Below are 24,101 nucleotides of genomic sequence, written 5' to 3' on the forward strand. Positions count from 1 at the left end.
CTCCATGCGGGGCTTCATGCGGGGTTTGATCCAGGTCTGCGGGACCAGGACCAAAGCCAAAGGCAAAGGCTTAACCATCTGAGCCACCCAGGCGCCCACTATGCTCTTTCTTGATTTTTTTTTATTACTGTTCTGCCTCATTGTGCATTATCCTAAGTCAGTAATGCCTAGCTAGTACTTTTCAGACCTTTTTTCTGTGACTACAGTAAGAAATAAATTTTATATTGTTGCCAAGTATATACGTATACAATATATAATTGACAGCCATTTCACAAAAACAATGCTTACTACATGCAGTTCACTCTGGCAGTCTCTATTATGTATATATTTTTAATGTAGCCATAATCCACTAATGAATTCTTATTCACAGTTTGAAAAACACTGGCCTTCCAGTTTTGGTTTTCAAACTTGTATGTATTTAGGAATCACATAGGATGTTTGTCACTTTGGGGGAGGAAGAAAAATTTTCTCTGTCCCTCAAGATTCTTCTATCTGGACTAAGACTTAAATTGACATGAGACAGATTAAGAGGAGAAAATGAAATTTAATTTTGTACATATGGGGAATCTACAGACATGAAATTTCAGACAGGCAAAATGAGGTATAAAAGTCATCCAGAACTAAGGAGAAAATGGGGTCTGGGATTTCAAAGGAAAGGAACACAGCTCACAAGAAGATGAAAAGGGATATATGTTTGGTAAACAAAGGTTTGCTGCACCGTTTAGAAACTGTAGGACTTAGAGAGGACTTTAATCAAACAGGTTTTGCTAGGTTCCTTCCTGTCTACAATACCTAGTTCATATTCAAATGTTAATCTGTGGTGATAACTCTCTTGCTGGAGCAGGTCCTTTATCTAAAATCTTTTAGGCTGTTGTGGTCGAGGCGGGGGGGGGGGGGGGGGGGGGGGGGGTGGGGGGGGTGGGGGGGTGGGTGGGTGGGGTGGGGGGGGGTAAGGTCAGTTTCTTCCTGAGTCTTTGGACTTTGTTTTCAGCTCAGCATAGTCTTCATGCCAAAGTGGCTCATCTTGGGGCAGCCTACCCTTGGCCTCTAAATTGCATATACAGATTTCCCTGGATCCATGAATTGGTTCTGTGTCTGTGGTTGGGAAGGTGGGTCATATAACATATTTGAAGTGCTTGGTACAGTGCCAGATATTCAAGTATTTGGTAAATAATAGTTTACTTCTTGGGAAACAAATGCTATTTATCTTTGGGGATACAGTTCCCTCTTCAAGGTTTGGCCTGCCCCTAGCAAGATGCAATTGATGTTAAATGCTGTTTTTCCCAGGGTTTAGGAGGTAGGAAAGTAGGGAATGAGCCCTGGATCTGAGATGAATCTTAGAGTACTTGACTTCCATGGAGAATTTTGTAAATACAGAAACTTAGAGATAGAAGAATACAAACATTACAGCGTTTCAGTGATTAGCCCAGGATCACATTGTCAGTAAATGGATTTCAGAGATAGAACTCACTTAATGAAGTCTAATATTCTTTTTTTTTTATTTCTTGAAGTCTAATCTTGATAGCAGGTCAGATCTAGAGGCAGAAGTTGAAACAGGAAGAGAGCTTCTCTGACTTGCAGAGTCTACAGAATTTCGGGCTTTGACAGGCTTTAATGAAATGAAACTTGAGAGATCTAAAAAGTAAAAAATACACCTAAAAGTTTTTGTGGGTTATAGCTATGAAAAAGGGATTTAGTTTACCTAATACTTCTATAATATATAGAACTGTCTTAAAACACTAGTTAAGTAATTCATTAAGCCAGCACTAAAAGACATTACATAAAAAATATTTTATTTATTTATTTGAGAGAGAGAGTGAAGGAGTGAGAGAGCACAAGCAGGGGGAGCTGCAGAGGGAGATGGAGAAACCTACTCCCTACTGATCAGGGAGCCTGCCCACTTAGGCTTGATCCCAGGACTATGGGATCATGACCTGAGCCAAAAGAGAACAGATGCTTAACTGACTGAGCCACCCAGGCACCCCATATGTACCCATATGTTTGAATTATCTTAATATTTTCTTATATAAGTTTTGTTCCTTTTATTTAATACTGTTCTGGGAATTTTTTCTATGTGATTGATAGTTTTCAAATTTTTATTAGTAATAGCCTCCTAATGTTCCATAGAGTGAGATGGCCATGATTCACTCAGCCTAACTAATCCAACAACAGAAGATTTATTTAGGGTAATTCCATGTTATCAATAATGCTGTAAAGTTTGAGTTATTTTTTTTAAAGATTTTATTAATTTATTTGACAGAGATCACAAGTAGGAAGAGAGGCAGGCAGAGAGAGAGAGAGAGAGAGAGGAGGAAGCAGGCTCCCTGCCTAGCAGAGAGCCTGATGCAGGACTCGATCCCAGGACCCTGAGATGATGACCTGAGCCCAAGGCAGAGGCTTAACCCACTGAGCCACTTAGGTGCCCCTAAAGTTTGAATTATTTAAAATCATTTATATAACTTCTACCTTCCATGAAATTCAAGAGGAATCCTTACAGGAAGGCCAGGGATCTGGACCTGAGATGCAAGTTTTGGCTCTAGTTAGATGTATGAATTTACCCATCTAGGTTTCTGTTGCTAGAGCAGCAGTGATCAACCATGATATCTATTGTGATTATGAATTAGACTGAATGTATTTTTTGTGTAATAGGTATAGACATTTTTATCTTTATAAATATATTTAATAAGTATAGACATTTTAAATAATTTTCAAATGATTTACTTTAAAAGATGTATGAATCGTAGCAGATTCAAGCAGATTCAAGTGCTATAAAAACACTCATTCTGATTAGCTTTCTTTATGGATATCTTTTCCAAAGATGATGAGTGTGTATTCATTTGTAATTATAAATTTTTTTTATAAAGGAGCCAATTAAGTTGACTGGGAGAATAAAAGCTATAATTGGCCTTTATTAGCACATCTCCCTTCTCAAAGTGCACATATTGTCTTATTTTCTGTCACTCTAAACACTAACTAGTCCTTTCCAAAATTATAAAGTATTTCAGACAAAAGTACAGAGACTATTCTACACCATCATCCACGTACCTACCAAAGATTTAATGTTTGTTAACATTTTGCCGTATTTTCTTTTGGTATTGTTTTTTTAAAGAACTAAAACATTATATAGTTAACTCTTTGTACCCCTTCCCAGTCTCATTTCTTTCCATCCCAGAGATAATTGTCCTTCTGAAGTTGTTGTCTATTTTCCCAATCTATGTTAAATGTGTTCAAATATAGATGGCCATAAATGATTTGTAATCTGTTCTTTTAAAAAAAAGACATTTTATTTATTTATTTGAGAGAGAGCTGAAGGTAGATGCTTCACCAACTGAGCCACCCAGGCGCCCCTGATTTATAATCTGTTCTTTTGTATGCCTTTAACATTTCCATCAACGTGTTCCACACTTGTCTTCTCAACTTACTTACTCTTCTGCAACTTTTTTGGGTCACCATTGTTTTTGAGATTTATCCAAATTGCTAAATATAGATAAAGATAAAGTATCTTTTATTGCTGTATTCCATCATGTAACTATGCAACTTTAAAAAATCTCTATTCCCTTATTGTTGTTGGACATTTAGGTTGTTTGAAGTATACAAATACTCATAATCCATACAAATACTATATGGTCCTAATATGAAGTTCCCAGAATAGACAAGCTCATAGAGACAAAAAAATAAAGTGAATGTGGGGAAAGGGGAATTATTTTTCACTGCCCAACTCTGGCACTGAGAAGGTTTCATAAATGGATAGTGGTGATAGTCGAACAACATTGTGAGCTTACTTAATGTCACTGACCTGTATGCTTAAAATAGTTAAAATGGTAAATTTTACATTATGTATATTTTACCACAATCATAAATGACAAACCTAAGAATTATGCTTATTTTTCAAAGGCATATACTTGATGGCCTTTATTTTTGTGGAGTCAAGCACTGAGAGAAGTGAGTTTTACTTTTTTTTAAAATTAATTTATTTATTTTCAGCATAACAGTATTCATTATTTTTTCACCACACCCAGTGCTCCATGCAATCCGTGCCCTCTATAATACCCACCACCTGGTACCCCAACCTCCCATGCCCCCTGCCACTTCAAAACCCTCAGATTGTTTTTCAGAGTCCGTAGTCTCTCATGATTCACCTCCCCTTCCAATTTCCCCCAACTCCCTTCTCCTCTCTATCTCCCCATGTCCTCCATGCTATTTGTTATGCTCCACAAATAAGTGAGACCATATGATAATTGACTCTCTCTGCTTGACTTATTTCACTCAGCATAATCTCTTCCAGTCCCATCCATGTTGCTACAAAAGTTGGGTATTCATCCTTTCTGATGGAGGCATAATACTCCATAGTGTGTATGGACCACATTTCCCTTATCCATTTGTCTGTTGAAGGGCATCTTGGTTCTTTCCATAGTTTGGCGACCGTGGCCATTGCTGCTATAAACATTGGGGTACAGGTGGCCCTTCTTTTCACAACATCTGTATCTTTGGGGTAAATACCCAGGAGTACAATTGCAGGGTCATAGGGAAGTTCTATTTTTAATTTCTTGAGGAATCTCCACACTGTTCTCCAAAGAGGCTGCACCAACTTGCAATCCCACCAACAGTGTAAGAGGGTTCCCCTTTCTCCACATCCCCTCCAACACATGTTGTTTCCTGTCTGGTTAATTTTGGCCATTCTAACTGGTATAAGGTGATATCTCAATGTGGTTTTAATTTGAATCTCCCTGAGGGCTAGTGATGATGAACATTTTTTCATGTGTCTGATAGCCATTTGTATGTCTTGATTGGAGAAGTGTCTGTTCATATCTTCTGCCCATTTTTTGACATGATTGCCTGTTTTGTGTGTGTTGAGTTTGAGGAGTTCATTATAGATCCTGGATATCAACCTTTTGTCTGTACTGTCATTTGCAAATATCTTCTCCCATTCCATGGGTTTGCCTCTTTGTTTTTTTGACTGTTTCCTTTGCTGTGCAGAAGCTTTTGATTTTGATGAAGTCCCAAAAGTTTATTTTGGCTTTTGTTTCCATTGCCTTTGGAGACATACCTTGAAAGAAGTTGCTGTAGCTGATATCGAAGAGATTACTGCCTATGTTCTCCTCTAGGATTCTGATGGATTCCTGTCTCACGTTGAGGTCTTTTATCCATTTTGAGTTTATCTTTGTGTATGGTGTAAGAGAATGGTCGAGTTTCATTCTTCTACATATAGCTGTCCAGTTTTCCAGCACCATTTATTGAAGAGACTGTCTTTTTTCCACTGTATATTTTTTCCTGTTTCGTCGAAGATTAATTGACCATAGAGTGGAGGGTCCATATCTGGGCTCTCTACTCTGTTCCACTGGTCTATGTGTCTGTTTTTATGCCAGTACCATGCTGTCTTGGTGACCACAGCTTTGTAATAAAGCTTGAGATCAGGTAATGTGATGCCCCCAGTTTTATTTTTGTTTTTCAACATTTCCTTAGCGGTTCGGGGTTTCTTCTGATTCCATACAAATTTTTGGATTATTTGCTCCAGCTCTTTGAAGAATACCGGTGGAATTTTGATTGGAATGGCATTAAAAGTAGATTGCTCTAGGCAGTATAGACATTTTAACAATGTTTATTCTTCCGATCCAAGAGCATGGAATGGTCTTCCATCTTTTTTGTGTCTTCTTCCATTTCTTTCATGAGTGTTCTGTAGTTCCTCAAGTACAGATCCTTTACCTCTTTGGTTAGGTTTATTCCCAGGTATCTTATGGTTCTTGGTGCTATAGTAAATGGAATCGATTCTCTAATTTCCCTTTCTGTATTTTTATTGTTAGTGTATAAGAAAGCCGCTGATTTCTGTACATTGACTTTGTATCCTGCCACGTTACTGAATTGCTATATGAGTTTTAGTAGTTTGTGGGTGGAGTCTTTTGGGTTTTCCATATAAAGAATCATGTCATCTGTGAATAGAGTTTGACTTCTTCGTTGCCAATTTGGATACCTTTTATTTCTCTTTGTTGTTTGATTGCTATTGCTGTGACTTCTAATACTATGTTGAACAAGAGTGGTGAAAGTGGGCATCCTTGTCTTGTTCCTGATCTCAATGGGAATGCTGCAAGCTTTTTCCCATTGAGGATGATATTTGCTGTGGGTCTTCCATAGATAGATTTTATTCTTAAAAAGGAACTTTAATTGGGATGCCTGGGTGGTTTAGTTGGTTAAACATATGCTTTTGGCTCAGGTCATGGTCCAGGGGTTGTAGGATCCAGCCCTTCATGGGACTCTCTGCTCAGCTGGAGCCTGCTTCTTTCTCTCCCTCTGCCAGTGGCTCCCCCTCCTTGTGTTCTCTCTTGCACTGTTAAATAATAAATAAAATCTTTAAAAAAATGAATTTTAATTAAGTTATCTTATCCAAATCTCTTCATTGTAAAATGATCGTTTTTGAAATTTTTCAATGACTGCTATTACTTGCAGGCTTGTATGAGGTTTTTATGCATACTGTGCTTCAAAAGTCTATGGGTTTTTTTGTTTCTTTGTTTGTTTTGCTCTACTTCTCCACTGTTTTGGGGAAATGGGTATGCCTTTGAGGCTGGGTTCTTTGTGGGGTTTTTTTTTGCATTTGAATGCCATTCCTCTGTTTTTTTGTGTGTGTTTTTGTTTTTTGTTTTTTGTTTTTTGTTTTTTTAAAGATTTTTTTTCCCAATTTATTTATTTTCAGAAAAACAGTATTCATTATTTTTTCACCACACCCAGTGCTCCATGCAAGCTGTGCCCTCTATAATACCCACCACCTGGTACCCCAACCTCCCACCCCCCCGCCACTTCAAACCCCTCAGACTGTTTTTCAGAGTCCATAGTCTCTCATGGTTCACCTCCCCTTCCAATTTACCCAAATTCCCTACTCCTCTCTAACGCCCCTTGTCCTCCATGCTATTGGTTATGCTCCACAAATGAGTGAAACCATATGATAATTGACTCTCTCTGCTTGACTGATTTCACTCAGCATAATCTCTTGCAGTTTTTTGTTTTTTACTAGCTCTCTCAAGTGTTTCACTCTCTTCTCTTTCTCCTCCATCTTCCCCATAACCCTGTTCTTTCCCCCTTCCTCAAATCCCCCCACCCCACTCGGTGCTCTGCCCTCTTGGGTCCCTCTGCCCAGATGCCTAGTTTTCCAATAGCCATGCCTTCTCTTTGGGTCTCTGCCTTCCACGCCTGCCCTCTTGTGAGTCCTCCTCCTGCACACACCCCCCCACTTCCTGCTCACTCTTATGTCCCTCTCAGGACTTCGAAGATTCTTGTCTCTTTAGTCCTTCCACACACCCTCCCCTTTGGTCCCCCACCCCCGGTGTCTTCCCTTTTCCAGTTTTGTAACTCCTGTAGGCATTCACTGAGAATTGAGACCTGTTTCATGGCAATTTAGAGTCTTCCACCATGTCACACTTTTAATATTTGGCAAGTTGGTCTTAATTTTGGAATTTTTAAAATTTATTTTATTTTATCTATTCTTTTTGGAATTAAAAAAAACCCTTTTTCTAGCTCTTAAAATAAGATTCTGACATAGCTTTATATGTTACTGGATGAAGGGGGGAAAAGCACTTAATGTGAAAGATAATTGGTGAATTATACTGCTTACAGTGTTTAATATGAACTCACAACTAATATACCATTTTCAGTAGCCCTGTATTTTATTGAGGCATAAAATAAAACAATCATCATTACAAGTTTGCTCCCTTCCTATTTCCCTAAAAATGGGCTAATTTCACATCTCCCTATCCATTTCTTTTCTGGGGACCCAAACATTCAGAATAAAACATTAGTAACTCAGTTTCTACTTCTAGAGTTGGCATCCATAGCTATCAGTGGCAAATAAGGACTCTACTGTACTTTGAGGCTTACATTTTTCTACTTTCTGGGAGGCTTTCTTGGTGAAACAAGGGGTTTCTTCAGTGCATTTGTACTTTCCCTTTGTTTTTCTACCTCTCCTTATTTTGGTAATTAATGATATGTTAAAGAGTCATATGTATTATCAGAAGTTGCTATTTATAGGGACGGCTTTGTAACATGACTATCATGTGAGTTCCTTTAGTCATGATGTTCTTGAGAAGGTGAAGTGAATTAGTGGAATGCCATGGTTGTCAAGTACCCAGGCCATTTAGGGGGAATGTGGCCAGCAAGGAAGAATAGTCTATTTGCTTCTGAGAAGGTAGGAAACATTTTTAACAAATTACATGGCTTGGGGCACCTGGATGGCTCAGCAGTTAAGCATCTGCCTTTGGCTTGGGTTATGATCCTGGAGTCCTGGGATCATGATCCCTGGGTCCTGGGGCTCCCTGCTCAGCGGAAAGCCTGCTTCTCCCTCTCCTACTCCCCCTGCTTGTGTTCCCTCTCTCACTGTCTCTCTCTCTGTTAAATGAATAAATAAAATTTAAAAAAACAAAACAAATTACATGGCTGAGCTGCTATGCTAGTCACTGCTTTAACATCATTTTTTCAAGTAGTATCAGGGAATAATGGCATGAATGATCCCCCCAAATCATTTATATTTTATAAGACAGAAGCCTCTAAACATTTGTGCTGAAATAGTTTATTTCAGGTGTTCTGGTTTGAAATTACTTTGGTTTGAAATTACTGTGTTTGAGATGCAGACTTCTCTAATAATGTGTTGCTTACACTAATATTAAAATGGAAGTTTTGTGTCCATTTCCTTCACTGACTAGTTGCTTGGCCTTGGGGAAGTGTATTAATATTTCAGAGACTCGGTTTCCTCAGCTATAGAATGGAGATCAAAATAACTTTATGATTTGCTGTGGGTAATTAGAATATAAGGAGTTTCAGATTCAATAAATGCTTTTATCTTTTTCCCCTTCATATTACTTAAGAGATTCAAGAACTTAAGTGGTAAAGGATGTGTCCTGAAATAACCTACCATATTTGTTGATCCCCATTCAGTTCTTCTACTACCCAGAACGCTCCTAGGTACAATAAATGATGACAGGTTGTATAAAGAGAAAGTAATCTTTATGCCAATAAGTTAGATAGATATGTGGTAATTTTTTTGAATTCTAAGTTGAAATCCAGTTTATGTTCACTCTCTGGGCTAGCTATGAGAGTATGGTATCTCTGATTTGCTGATCCTTCACTGACAGCAAGGAGAACCCCAACATTATACATTGGAAAGCTTTCATATAGCACTTTACATTAAATCAGGTAATATAGGTGGAGGGCCCTTTATAAACTTATTGTTAAAAAACATTTTGGTTACTCATTTAATGGAACTGCCAGAATTGTCAAGGTCTGCAAACTGAGGCTCCAGTGTGTTTAAGTAACTAGTACAATCTGATGGGCAACAGTACTCATTGAATGGTTTTCTTCCCATCCGGCTGTTGAGTTAATTGAGTAAGTCCCATTGAGGTTGGACTGTCTGGCAGGGAGCATCTGCCCATTTCTACAAACCTTTTCAGTGAGCTCTGATGATTTCTTTGGGCCTAGTGGGTTTTCTGAAGAAATCCTTTACCATTTGGTATTTCTTTCTTTGAACATGTGTGCTTGAGTTTAAGGCATCCAAGATAGAACTGTGAGCTGGGCTCAACAGAAGCAGCTGTAGTTTTGTCAACTTTAAGCTCCTATCATCAGGCAGTGTGGATGAAGAGAAATAGAGGTTGGCTAGAGGAACTCATCAATGACGGAGACAGCTATCTCCACTCATATCAATATATAGGGAGTACAGACTTGTTTTACATTTTTTAATAAAGCAGTGATATACACAGGGAAGCTAAAGTGTGCGAAGATCCTGTTAAAAAGGATAGAGAATATGGATTACTTTCATACTGTTAGAAAAACATGAGTTTAAGTCTGTATGTTAAAAGGAAGAATTTAAAAAAACATACAAATTAATAGAATATGCAGTTTCCAAGCATGGGAGAAATAAAAGGAATAATGAAAATTCCATGAATCCAAGTATATAAACAAAGATAAAAGATGTATATTGTGAAGGACCTCCATGTGAGAAAGGAATCCATCAAAATCCTTGAGGAACACAGGCAGCAACCTCTTTGACCTCAACCACAGCAACTTCTTCCTAAAAAGGGCTAGTGTCCTCTACTAAGAACTCTTTTTAAATGTGTTTTGTTATTGTAGCACTTTTTACAACAAAACTCTACTTGACCAGTTCCAAACTGTAAAAACTGTATGAAGCTCCTCCTGCCAGTGGGTTTCTTATTTCTATGTGGACTCTCCTCTCTTGCAGTGTCCTGTAAATAAAGATTAAATTCCACCCTTTTCTTTACTTTAAAAAAAAAAGGGCTAGTGTCAAAATCTGTGTCAGAATATAAAGTCAATGCACAGAAATCAGTTGCATTTCTTTACACTAATAACAAGACAGAAGAAAGAGAAATTAAGGAGTCAGTCCTATTTATAAATTGCACCCAAAACCATAAGATACCTAGGAATAAACCTAACCAAAGAGGCAAAGAATCTATACTCAGAAAACTATAAAGTACTCATCAAAGAAATTGAGGAAGACACAGAGAAATGGGATAATGTTCCATGCTCCTGAATTGGAAGAACAAATATTGTTAAAACGTCTATTCTACCTAAAAACAATCTACACATTTAATGCAGTCCCTATTAAAATCCCATCCATTTTTTTTCAAAGAAATAGAACAAATAATCCTAAAATTTATATGGAACCAGAAAAGACCTCGAATAGCCAGAGGAATATTGAAAAAGAAAGCCAAAGTTGGTAGCATCACAATTCCAGACTTCAAGCTCTATTACAAAGCTGTCATCATCAAGACAGCATGGTACTGGCACAAAAACAGACGAATAGATCAATGGAACAGAATAGACAGCCCAGAAATAGACCCTCAACTCTAATGTCAAGTAATTTTTGACAAAGCAGGAAGAATTGTCCAATGGAAAAAAGACAGCCTCTTCAATAAATGGTGCTGGGAAAATTGGACAGCCACATGCAGAAAAATGAAATTGGACTATTTCCTTACACCATACACAAAAATAGACTCAAAATGGATGAAGGACCTCAATGTGAGAAAGAAATCTATCAAAATCCTTGAGGAGAACACAGGCAGCAACCTCTTCGACCTCAACCGCAGCCACTTCTTCCTAGGAACATTGCCAAAGACAACAGAAGCAAGGGCAAAAATGAACTATTGGGATTTCATCAAGATCAAAAGTTTTTGCATGGCAAAGGAAACAGTTAACAAAACCAAAGGACAACTGACAGAATGGGAGAAGATATTTGCAAACGACATATCAGATAAAGGGCTAGTATCCAAAATCTATAAAGAGCTTAGCAAACTCAACACCCACAGAACAAATAATCCAATCAAGAAATGGGCAGAGGACAGAACAGACATTTCTGCAAAGAAGACATCCATATGGCCAACAGACACATGAAAAAATGCTCCACATCACTCGGCATCAGGGAAATACAAATCAAAACCACAATGAGATATCACCTCACACCAGTCAGGATGGCTAAAATTAACAAGTCAGGAAATGACAGATGCTGGCGAGGATGCGGAGAAAGGGGAGCCCTCCTACACTGTTGGTGGGAATGCAAGCTGTTGCAACCACTCTGGAAAACAGCATGGTGGTTCCTCAAAATGTTGAAAATAGAACTACCCTATGACCCAGCAATTACACTACTGGGTATTTAAACTAAGATAGAAACGTAGTGATCCAAAGGGGCATGTACACCCGAATGTTTATAGCAGCAATGTCTACAATAGCCAAACTACGGAAAGAACCTAAATGTCCATCAACAGATGAATGGATCAAGAAGATGCAGTATATATACACAATGGAATACTATGCAGCCATCAAAAGAAACGAAATCTTGCCATTTGCGACAACGTGGATGGAACTAGAGGGTATCATGTGTAGCGAAATAAGTCAATCAGAGAAAGACAACTACCATATGATCTTCCTGATATGAGGAAGTGGAGATGCAACATGGGGGGTTAAGGGGTAGGAGAAGAATAAGTGAAACAAGATGGGATTGGGAGGGAGACAAACCATAAGTGACTCTTAATCTCACAAAACAAACTGAGGGTTGCTGCAGGAGGGGGTTGGGAGAAGGGGGTGGGGTTATGGACATTGGGGAGGGTATGTGCTATGGTGAGTGCTGTGAAGTGTGTAAACCTGGCGATTCACAGACCTCTACCCCTGGGGATAAAAATATATTATACGTTTATAAAAAAATTAAAAAATAAAATCTAAAAAAAGAAGATGTATATTGTGGCAAATAAAAAACATAAAATAAGATGAAAGACATAAGTCTAAGGATATAAATAGTTAAAATCAATGTAAATAAAGTCAGTCATTAAGAGACTCTTAGATTAAAATTTTCAGCTTTGCTGTTTACAAAAACTGTACTTAAAATGATTCAGAAAGGTTGAAAACAAAGGAATGGAGAAAGATACAATAGGCAAATACCAACCAAAAGAAAAATTGGGAGGCAGCATTAATGTCAGACAAAATATGATTATAGGCAATTTGGTAATAAACAGACATTTCACACTGATGAAAGGAAGAAAATATTCCAAGAGGCTATCAAACACAAATCTATGCCCGTAACAACATGGTCTTGAAATACATAAAACAAAAAGCAGTGGGATTGTAAGGAGAAATTGACAACCCCTAATAATAAATGGAGGCTTTTTAAACACCTTTGTCAGAAAATGGTTAAGGAAAATAGATTGAAAAATGAAAAATATGAAAGATTTAAGATCTAAATGATGCCAAATTCTTAGTGACAAATGCATTTTTAGTGCAAATGTGACTCTTTTTTGTTGTTTCTCAAATTTTTTAGGTAAGAAAGATTTAAAGGTACATGCTACATTTAACAGGAAGATTCTTAAATGACTTCTAAAAGAATAGAAGGTCCAAAAATGCAGGGGGACAGGAAGAAACATTCCACCTTTTGTTGCCTACCAGAAAGGGCTCCTTTGGCCTGCAATGTGACATTGACAATACCTAAATCCCAAAGTGTCGATTTCTGTTACAGCCTCACAACCATGGCTTGACAACAATTTTTCTGTCAACTTTTATATTATCATATTATTATATTTCATAAATATATAATACATATAACTATGTATCATGTAATAGTAATATATTATTATAATATAGGTTATAAAAACATAATACTTAAAACCTCGGGAGAGTGGTACCCTTGGGAATGTAAGAATAAATATAGCAAAAACTCTTCTCTGCTCAAGGTGCCTCTCTTCCTGTGCCTTCTAGGACCGAGTGATTATACTTGAAATGACCATTTGGGGCTTACATTTAAGATGTATATATGGCTTAAAAATAAGCATGTTGCAACTATGCTGTCTTGATGATGACAGCTTTGTAATAGAGCTTGAAGTCTGGAATTGTGATGCCACTAACCCATTAAGGTAAATATTGTCCTTCAGAATTACCCTGGGGTAGATGTTCACTTATATCCATGCCACAAATACTACTCAAAATACCATATTTCATCCATTTTAAGAGGTAAAGTTTTTCATATTTTAACATCTCTGAAGTTGAAAAGAGTGTGAATGGTCATTGGTGTTTTACAATCCCTTGGCCAGGTGGCAGTTGCAGCATCAGAGTTGTTCCTGTATGCACACTTAATATCAAAATGTCTAGGATCGAAACTTGCCTAATGGGTGGCTTGGGTGGAAGCCCTGAGACAATGGGGGATCACATTCAACTCCTAGAAACCAGTGGTTCTGGGGAGAGAATGGTGGAGATTGTTAACCAGATCTAGTTACTGATTATGCTAAAATGAAAGAAAAATTTTGCTAGTTTACATATTTGCAAAGCTGACTTGAAAGCATAGTTAAATGGCTTTTAGTTTTCTTTTTTTAATTAAATTTATTTTTTAAATAAACATAATTATGTTATGTTAAATAACATAAATATGCTAAATAACATAATTACTGAAATCGTGTACAAGTCCTAGCAGTTTTGGAGTGGAGCCTTTTGGGTTTTCCACATATAGTATCATATCATCTGCAAAGAGAGATAGTTTGACTTCTTCTTTGCTGATTTGGATGCCTTTAATTTCTTTTTGTTGTCTGATTGCTGAGGCTAGGACTTCTAGTACTATGTTGAACAGCAGTGGTGATAATGGACATCCTTGCCATGCTCCTGACCTTAGCGGAAAAGCTTTCAGTTTTTCTCCATTGAGAATGATATTTGCAGTGGTTTTTTCATAGATGGCTTTGATAATATTGAGGTATATGCCCTCTATCCCTACACTTTGAAGAGTTTTGATCAGGAAGGGATGCTGCACTTTGTCAAATGCCTTTTTAGCATCTATTGAGAGTATCATATGGTTCTTATTCTTTCTATTATTAATGTATTATATCACATTGATTGATTTGCGGATGTTGAACCAACCTTACAGCCCTGGAATAAATCCCACTTGGTCGTGGTGAATTATCCTTTTAATGTACTGTTGGATCCTGTTTGTCAGTATTTTGGTGAGAATCTTCGCATCTGTGTTCATTAAGGATATTGGTCTGTAATTCTCTTTTTTGATGGGATCCTTTTCTGGTTTGGGGATCAAAGTGATGCTGGCCTCATAAAATGAGTTTGGAAGTTTTCCTTCCATTTCTGTTTTTTGGAACAGTTTCAGGAGAATAGGAATTAATTCTTCTTTAAATGTTTGGTAGAATTCCCTTGGGAAGTTGTCTGGCCCTGGACTTTTGTTTGTTTGGAGATTTTTAATGACTGTTTCAATCTCCTTACTGGTTATGGGTCTGTTCAAGTTTTCTATTTCTTCCTGGTTCAGTTATGGTAGTTTATATGTCTCTAGAAATGTATCCATTTCTTCCAGATTGTTGAATTTGTTGGTGTCGAGTTGCTCATAGTATGTTCTTATAATTGTATTTCTTTAGTGTTAGTTGTGATCTTTCCTCTTTCATTCATGATTTTATTTGGGCCCATTATCTTTTCTTTTTGATAAGTCTGGCCAGGGGTTTGTCAATCTTATTAATTCTTTCAAAGAACCAGCTCCTAGTTTCGTTGATTTGTTCTTTTGTTTTTTTTAGTTTCTATTTCATTGATTTCGGCTCTGATCTTTATTATTTCTCTTCTCCTGCTGGGTTTAGGTTTTCTTTTTTGTTCTCTCCCTCTCCTTTAAGTGTAGGGTTAGATTGTGTATTTGAGGTCTTTCTTGTTTCTTAAGAAACCACTATGTATTTTCCTCTCAGGACTGCCTTTGTCGTGTCCCACAGATTTTGAACCGTTGTGTTTTCATTATCATTTGTTTCCATGAATTTTTTCAATTCTTCCTTAATTTACTTAATTTCCTGGTTGACCCATTCATTCTTTAAAAGGATGCTGTTTAGTCTCCATGTATTTGTGTTCTTTCCAAATTTCCTCTTGTGATTGAGTTCTAGCTTCAGAGCATTGTGGTCTGAAAATATGCAGGGAATGATCCCAATCTTTTGATACTGGTTGATACCTGATTTATGACCCAGGATGTGATCTATTCTGGAGAATGTTCCATGTGCACTAGAGAAGAATGTATATTCTGTTGCTTTGGGATGGAATGTTCTGAATATATCTGTGATGCCCATCTGGTCCAGTGTGACATTTAAGGCCTATATTTTCTTGTTGATCTTTTGCTTAGATGATCTGTACATTTCAGTGAGGGGAGTATTAAAGTCCCCTACTATTATTGTATTATTGTTGATGTATTTCTTTGATTTTGTTATTAATTGGTTTATATAGTTGGCTGCTCCCACGTTAGGGGCATAGATATTTAAAATTGCTAGGTCTTCTTGTTGGACAGACCCTTTGAGTATGATATAGTGTCCTTCCTCATCTCTTATTATAGTCTTTGGCTTAAAATCTAATTGATCTGATGTAAGGATTGCCACCCCAGCTTTCTTCTGATGTCCATTAGCATGGTACATTGTTTTCCACCCCCTCACTTTAAATCTGGAGGTGTCTTCGGGTCTAAAATGAGTATCTTGATTGATGGGTTTTGTTTTTTTATCTATTCTGATACCCTGTGTCTTTTGATTGGGGCATTTAGCCCATTAACATTCAGGGTAACTATTGAGAGATACGAATTTAGTGCCACTGTATTGCCTGTAAGGTGACTGTTACTGTATATTGTCTCTGTTCCTTTCTGATCTACTACTTTTAGGGTCTCTCTTTGCTTAGAGGACCCCTTTCAATATTTCCTGTAAAGCTAGTTTGGTTTTTGAAAATTCTTTCAGTTTTTGTTTGTCCTGGAAGCTTTTTATCTCTTCTTCTATTTTCAATGATAGCCTAGCTGGATATAGTATTCTTGGCTGCATGTTTTTCTCGTTTAGTGCTCTGAATAATCATGCCAGTTCTTTCTGGCCTGCCAAGTCTCTGTGGATAGGTCTGCTGCCAATCTAATGTTTTTACCCTTGTATGTTACAGACTTCATTTCCCGGGCTGCTTTCAGGATTTTCTCTTTGTCTCTAAGACTTGTAAATTTTACTATCAGGTGATTAGGTGTGGACCTATTTTTATTGATTTTGAGGGGCATTCTTAGCATCTCCTGGATTTTGATGTTTGTTCCCTTTGCCATATTATGGAAATTCTCTACAATAATTCTCTCCAATATACCTTCTGCTCCCCTCTTTCTTTCTTCTTCTTCTGGAATCCCAATTATTCTAATGTTGTATCATCTTATGGTGTCACTTATCTCTCGAATTCTCTCCTCGTGGTCTAGTATTTGTTTGTCTCTCTTTTGCTCAGCTTCTTTATTCTCTGTCATTTGGTCTTCTATGTCACTAATTCTTTCTTCTGCCTCATTTATCCTAGCAGTAAGAGCCTCCATTTTTGACTGCACCTCATTAATAGCTTTTTTTTATTTCAACTTGGTTAGATTTTCGTTCCTTTATTTCTCCAGAAAGGGCTTTTATCTCTCCGGAGAGATGCCTTTTTCAAGCCCAGCTAGAACCTTGAGAATCGTCATTCTGAACTCTAGATCTGTCATATTAGCAATGTCTGTATTGATTAGGTCCCCAGCCTTCGGTACTGGCTCTTGTTCTTTTTTCGGTCGTGAGTTTTTCCACCTTGTCATTTTTCTAGATAAGATTTTCTTTCTCCTCCTCTGGAATTCCGCTGTTCTTCTTGGTGAGTAAAGTTGGTCTTAGCTGGGTTTCTTGTTGATCTTCTGGGGGAGGGGCCTGTTGTAGTGATTCTCAAGTGTCTTTGTCCAGGTGGAATTGCACCACTCTTAGTGGGGGCTGGGCTAAGTAATCCGCTCGGGTTTGCTTTCGGGAGCTTTTGTTCCCTGAGCGCTTTCCGTAGAGTTCCAGAGGATGGGAATGAAGATGGCAGCCTCCTAATATCTGGCCCGGAGGAGCCAAGAGCTCGGGGTCCTGCTCCTCAGTGCGCCCTCAGAGGAAAGTGCCCAACCACTGCCATCTCCCTGGCCTCTGGTTGGGCTTGTAAGAAAGTGCTCAATCGGAGCTGCCTTCGGCTCAGGTCATGATCCCAGCGTCCTGGGATCGAGTCCCACATCGGGCTCCTTGCTCGGCAGGGAGCCTGCTTCTCTCTCTGCCTGCCTGTGCTCACTCTCTCTCCCTCTCTCTCTGACAAATAAATAAATAAAATCTTTAAAAAAAAAAAAGAAAAAAAAAAAAAGAAAGTGCTCAATCGGTCACACTTGGAGAAAAGCGCCTGGTCGCTTCCGTCTCCATGGCCTCCGGCCACGCTCTGAGCTCACCCAGCCTGCGACCGGTTCAAGGTAACCCTGAGCTGAGAGCTCACTCCTCAGCTTTGTCGCTGTAGCCGGCTTCCCCGCACTAATACCTACAAGCTCTGTGACACTCAGACACCCCCAGTACTTATGTGACTCCACGGGATGTGGGGTTATACTGACCCCGCATGGGCTTCCTCCCTCATCCCGGTTTTGCCTCTGGAGCAATGTCCCTCTGTGGAGCAGACTTTTAAACGTCCTGATTTTGTGATCCGTTGCTCCCCCGCTTGCTGGGAACTGGCCCCTTCCCCCATGGTCTATCTTCCCATCACTTTGGATTCACTTCTCCATAGGTCCTACCTTTCAGAAAGTGATCAATTTTCTGTTTCTAGAATTGTTGCTCTTCTCTTTGATTTCCCATTGGATATGTAGGTGTTCGCAATGGTTAGATAAGCTATCTAGCTGATCTCCTGCTTCCTGATGCCGTCTCAGCCTGCTTCTTCTCTGCCATACTGACTCTTCCCCCTCAGCTTTTAGTTTTCTTAATGAGTTCCTTTGCTGTATTTAATCTTAAGTTCCCAAGGGTACCACCCTCCTGAGGTTTTAAGTGTTATGTTACCCCAAATTATGTTATAATAGCATATTTTTACATATCATCTAATATATAGTTATTTATTATATATTTATGATATAAAGTTATATGAGAATATCATAAATTTTGACCAAAAAACTCATTGTTGTCACCATTTTTTTAAAAGATTTTATTTATTTATTTGAGAGAGATCAAGTGAACAGCAGAGGAGGAGAGGGAGCCACAGAGGGAGAAGCAGGCTCCCTACTGATCAGGGATTCTCAATGCAGGACTCAATCCCAGGACCCTTAACTGGCTGAGCCACCTAGGCACACACCTTATTTTTAAAAAAAATATTTTATTTATTTACTTGAGACAGAGAGAGAGCAACAAGCAGAGGGAAAGGGAGAAGCAGGCCAGGGAGCCTGATGTAAGGCTTAATCATAGCACCCTGAGATCCTGACCAGAGCCAAAGGCAGATGCTTAACTAACTGAGCCACTCAGGTGCCCCATCACCATGGTTTTGATACTGTGTCAATAGTGCTTCTGGTGGCACAGAAGACATAAAAAAAATTGAGTTGAAAATTGGATTCTGAATAGTTTTTTCTTAAGGTATGCATGTTTGATTAAAATCTGTCTACATTGAAAAGAGCTCTTTCAGAAGTATAAAAAAATTTAAGTGATAAGAAGGAGTTGTGACAGGTTTTTTTTTTTCCTTACTGGTGCATAAAGTAATGGGGCTCTTAACTTTGATGAAATATTTTTTGAAACTGATTTCTTAGAATTGCCTTTCAGAGCTATTGTTTAAAAAATTGATCTTTAGACAAATCCCATTTTATAAATTTTGGCTTGGATAGAGTTCTAAGTACACAGTGATTTTCCCTTAACACTTTAAAGATACTCCATCATCTAAAATTTATTGTTGCTAATGAAGAGCCTTCTGTCAAACTGGTTGTTAGTCCTTATTAGGTAAATTTGTTTTTTTCTCTCTGGCGATGTTCAGATTTTCTTCTCTGTATTTAAAACTGTCATATTTCAGTATATTGCATATAAAGGGTGTGCGTGTGTGTGTGTGTGTTGGTGGTTATGGTGGAAAGGGGTTGCCTGCTTGCACATGGTGGCCTTTTGAACCTGAGGACTTATTTTTCTTCAGTTCCAGCAAACTCCTTTATTAACTCTTTCAGTGTTGCCTCTGCCATTCTATTTTTTTTCCTTCTTATATTCTTTCTGGATACATATTGAAGCTTTTCTTCTGTTTTCATATCTCTTCTCTCTTTTTTCAGGACTACAGACTCCCTACTTAGAGGTTTTATAATTTGTGTCTGTGAGTTAATTCTCTGGGGGCTTTTTCTAACCTTGTGTCACTAGGAAGTGGAAGAGTCACCTCTGTTGTATAATGTCCTGAGCAACCTACTTGGCACTGAAGGTTTCATCAGCTCCTAATCAGTTTTTATGTTATCCTTTGAGACTGAAATTTCTACTCGATAAAGATAAATGGAATTTGAGCCATCTATGAATGTCTTCTTCACCAGCTTGGGATTCCTACATGTTTCCATCGCCTTTTCCATTCTCTTGTAGATCTTTCCCAGATTTAAGCTTCACGAGGCCTCTGCTGATTGAGGAGCCTTACCCTGTGGCCTCAGATCATACCCATAACCCAGCATATTTCTAGCTGTTAAGGAACGTACCTCATTCAGGTCTCCCCCTTGGGCTAAGCAGCTTCATATTTTGCTTATAGATATGAATTCCTTCTCTGTCTGGCCCCAGAAAAATTGTCCTGTGTCTTCAAAACCCCTGCTGTGTGCTTTTAAAAACATTTTTATGAAGTGCTTTTTAACCAGTACTTCTAGGAGTTTGGAGTACAAGAGAGTGATTCCAATTTGGCTTCTAGCTAACATCTTGACTCGAAGGGCTCATTGACATTTCCGGAATTTATTTTCTTCCATGCCTCTCACCCACATTTAGTGTCTGGAGTCTTAAGTGGGTTTCATTTTGGAGGGAACTGGTATCCCTCCAGGTGGGTTCGCTTTTGGCTCTGTAGACAATAGCCACCAGTTCAACTACCAGGTTTACATTCTCTATACCTGGTGCAGGAGGGTTTAAGTTTGAGACTCCACCCCAACTGATTATAAGTGAGTACCTCTTCTACTGGCCTGTACTGATTCAGTAACACAGCTCCTGCTCCACAGACTAAAGAATTCAGTTTAGGAATACCAGTTGTATCAACTCCTGCCCCAGAAGGAACTGGGTTTTCTGTAGGGTAAGAGCAGTACCCTTTGATTCTTTTAGTGGGGACAAAGGTAATCATCTCTCAATGACAAACTTGCCATTTAGAGTATGGAAAGGCCAAAGAAATGGTATGGCATTTCTAAGTCAACTATTTGGAATTATGCTACTCATTCCCAAGATCGTCTTACAAACTGAAACCATCTGAGATTTAAGGCACAAGGCACATTGAATTCTGATCTTGATTTCTCTTCATTTTATGTGAGCCATAGGAAGAGTACTCACTGAGTTTTGGACATAATTCATCTTGAAATCAGGCTACTTGCTTATTAAATCTCTCTCTTGAGAGATCTTTATCTATTGATCATTGTAATGACCTTGAATATACATTTTTCCCTCCTGCATCTCAGAATTTTATTTTATTTTTTTTAAGATTTTATTTATTTATTTGACAGAGAAAGACATAGCAAGAGAGGGAACCCTAGCAGGGGGAGTGGGAGAGGGAGAAGCATTTCAGAATTTAATTTAATTTATTTTTTTAAAAGATTTATTTATTTATTTATTTGACAGAGAGAGAGAGATCACAAGTAGATGGAGAGGCAGGCAGAGAGAGAGAGAGAGGGAAGCGGGCTCGCTGCTGAGCAGAGAGCCTGATGCGAGACTAGATCCCAGGACCCTGAGATCATGACCTGAGCCGAAGGCAGCGGCTTAACCCACTGAGCAACTCAGATGCCCCACATTTCAGAATTTTAAAAGGAGCACACTTTTCATTCCTTTCTATGTAAATCCAGATGGATCCAGCCATTTCTTTTGGTAGTACCTGGTGGTCCAATGAATGCTGGAGTATTTTCTCTAGAATTCTCCCTGATTCTGTTATCTAATAACTTGTAATATTTGGTCATCTTTCCTTCTGTATTGAGATAAAACCTATGAACAAAATCTCCTAAACTGCTTATATTTAAAACTTATTTTGGCGGAAACTACATTATCTAGCTGCCATTCAATGTGTCAGAGAACTATTATATTGGTTTTGTTCCTCCTATTTAAATAAATGCACCAAAATTACACTTGAGCAACACATGCTCTCACACAGCCTGCAATGGTTACAGGGACTTTGGGCTGGGTACAAAGCAGTGTCCCATGACACTGGGTGACAGCATCCAGCCTTTTGCTTTTGGCTCTGCTACTCAGTCTGCAACTGCCACAGGTTTCTCCTTCATCGTGGAAGTACACCCCAGGCTGGGAGGGCCAGTTTCAATGCTTTCTCTGCAGTGGAGAATGCAGCTCAACCAATAGCATTTGCAGGTTTACCACTCACTCCTGTTACTCTGCCTCTGGTGGTACAGTTGCTACACAACCAGTTGTGCCTTTCAATATCCGTGGACAGCTGACACAGGTAAGGTTGGGACTCTGCTCTCCAGTGGAGGAGGACAGCGTTCAAGACCGATTTTGAGATTCTTTGGATTGCTTCAAATCCAAATATGACTCACTTCTCTTGCTGGAATTTAATGTTATTGATGAATGTGATAGAAATTAAGTCCAAACTGCTCCTTCTGGTGTTTTAGGTTTAGAACCAAAGAATGTTTGTTTTGGAAAAAGTTACAACCTTCTGAGAAACCAACAGTCGAGATAATTCTGCATTTAGTAATGCTAGTTATACTGAAATGTTTTGATCAATTATTTAATGCTTGTGTTTAGCATGTATATTTTTATTCATAATCTGTTGGTATGTTCTGTTTTCTGTTTTGAAAATAAAACTCCTGAAATAAAATTTGTCAGGAGGTACAATAGAACAGCAAAGTATCTTGAGGGTGATGTAAAATTTTAGAGAATATCAATAATGCAATAAGTCACTTATATGTTATGGCTGGGGAATGATGAAATACTTTGACTGGTAGAAACAGCTTACATGTGTGGGTTACCAGTTTCCAAATAATTAAGATTCAGTGGAATACATTTAACCTATATTGAACATTAATGAGAAGGCATTTAGGATCTTGCTGAACCAAAACACGCTTAGTAAAGAGTTCTGGTTTATAAGCTGTATAAACTTGGTTTTATTGTAGATGCATTAGATATTTTAGAATTTGGGAAATGCACTGAGATGTTAATACATTTTATTTTATAGTGTATTTTATTAAATTAGATATTCATAGTAATAATTTCAGAGCTTTGGGAAACAACCAAAATGGAAAAAAATATTTTTAAAATTACAGATAATATAGAACTAAATTATTTATAATTTGTAGTAATGATAATACCAATTTTGAACAGTTGGCATAACATTGTAGGACATAAAGAGATGAAGTGGAACACTGAAATAATTATGATGCTGGAATATTTGGTCACTGCCTTGCTGGGGGGGGGCTTCACGTAATTGTATACAAATGAATTTTTTGTGTTAGAAATAATGCATAACTGTTATTTTAAAAATCTAGGAAATAAATGTTTGAGTCTCAGCTCTGTTCATTACTAGTTCTGTGACCTTGGGCAAGTTATTTTACCCTCTCATTGATTGGTTTGCTCATATGTAAGTGCTCAACACTTACCTCATAGGGTTGTTGTGGAGATTCGATAAGTTAATATAGATGAAATGCCTAGAACCTTGTCTGACATGTAATAGGCACTCATGGGTAACTATCGTTTTTATGAGAATGTACATTTCCCTACAGTGTTGCGTATGTTGGCTATTCCTTTTCATGTGTTTTTTGATTTGATAGCTTTATAGTGGAAATAATATCAGCATTATCTTGATTAACATTTCTTTAATTACTAGTAAGATGACTCCTTTTCAGATTATTTATTGAGTAATTATATTTGTGTGTGTTTGTGTGTGTGTGTGTGTGAGAATTAAATCAATTCCTTGTTTATATTTTTTCCTGTTTTCTAATACATTTGTCTTTTTCTTGTTGATAATGCAGTTACAGTATCTTAACTCTTTGATATTGTACAAGAAGTGTTTTCCCTGTTTGTTTGCATTTTATTTTTCTAAGTTTTATAGACATTAAAAGATCCTAATTTTTTTAAATTTAAGCTTTTTATTTTGCCATAATTATAGATTCTCTTGCAGTTGTAAGAAATAATAGAAATTCCACATACCTTTTGTCCATTTTCTCCTAGTGGTAACATCCTTGCGTAAATGTCAGACATTATCACAGCCAGGATGTTGATCTGGATAGTCAAGGTATAGACTAGGCCTGTCACTACAGGGATCCTGCATTTTGCCCTTTCAGAGCAGCTGTTCCTATAATTTTATCATTTCAAAAATGTTATATAAATGGAACCATACAGTATGAGGTATTTTAGAAATGGCTATTTATTTTAAAGGAATGGCTATTTTTAGCTCAGCATAATTTCCCATAGATTCATCCAGATTGTTGTGTGTATCAGTTGTTTGTTTTATTGATGCCTAGTATTCCATGGTGTGGATGTGTTGCAGTTTATGTAACTATTTGCCCATGGATGGATATTTGTGTTGTTTCTACTTGTTGGCTATTGTGAATAAAGCTGCTGTGAACATTTATGTACAGGTTTCTTTGTGAACATAAGTCTTCATTTCTCTTGGATAAATGCCCAGGAGTACCATTGTTGGATCGTATGGTAGTTGTATATTCAGTCTTATAAGAAACTGCC

At 37.9% G+C, this 24,101-nt stretch overlaps 1 protein-coding gene across 5 annotated transcripts in view; it reads left to right on the forward strand.

Annotated features, from left to right (window-relative positions):
• NUP62CL (nucleoporin 62 C-terminal like) overlaps positions 1–24,101 on the forward strand; it is an 88,445-nt gene that overhangs the window by 1,638 nt on the left and 62,706 nt on the right. The window lies entirely within an intron of this gene.

Source organism: Neovison vison, chromosome X, assembly GCF_020171115.1.
Source record: "Neovison vison isolate M4711 chromosome X, ASM_NN_V1, whole genome shotgun sequence".
Lineage (NCBI taxonomy): Eukaryota > Metazoa > Chordata > Mammalia > Carnivora > Mustelidae > Neogale > Neogale vison.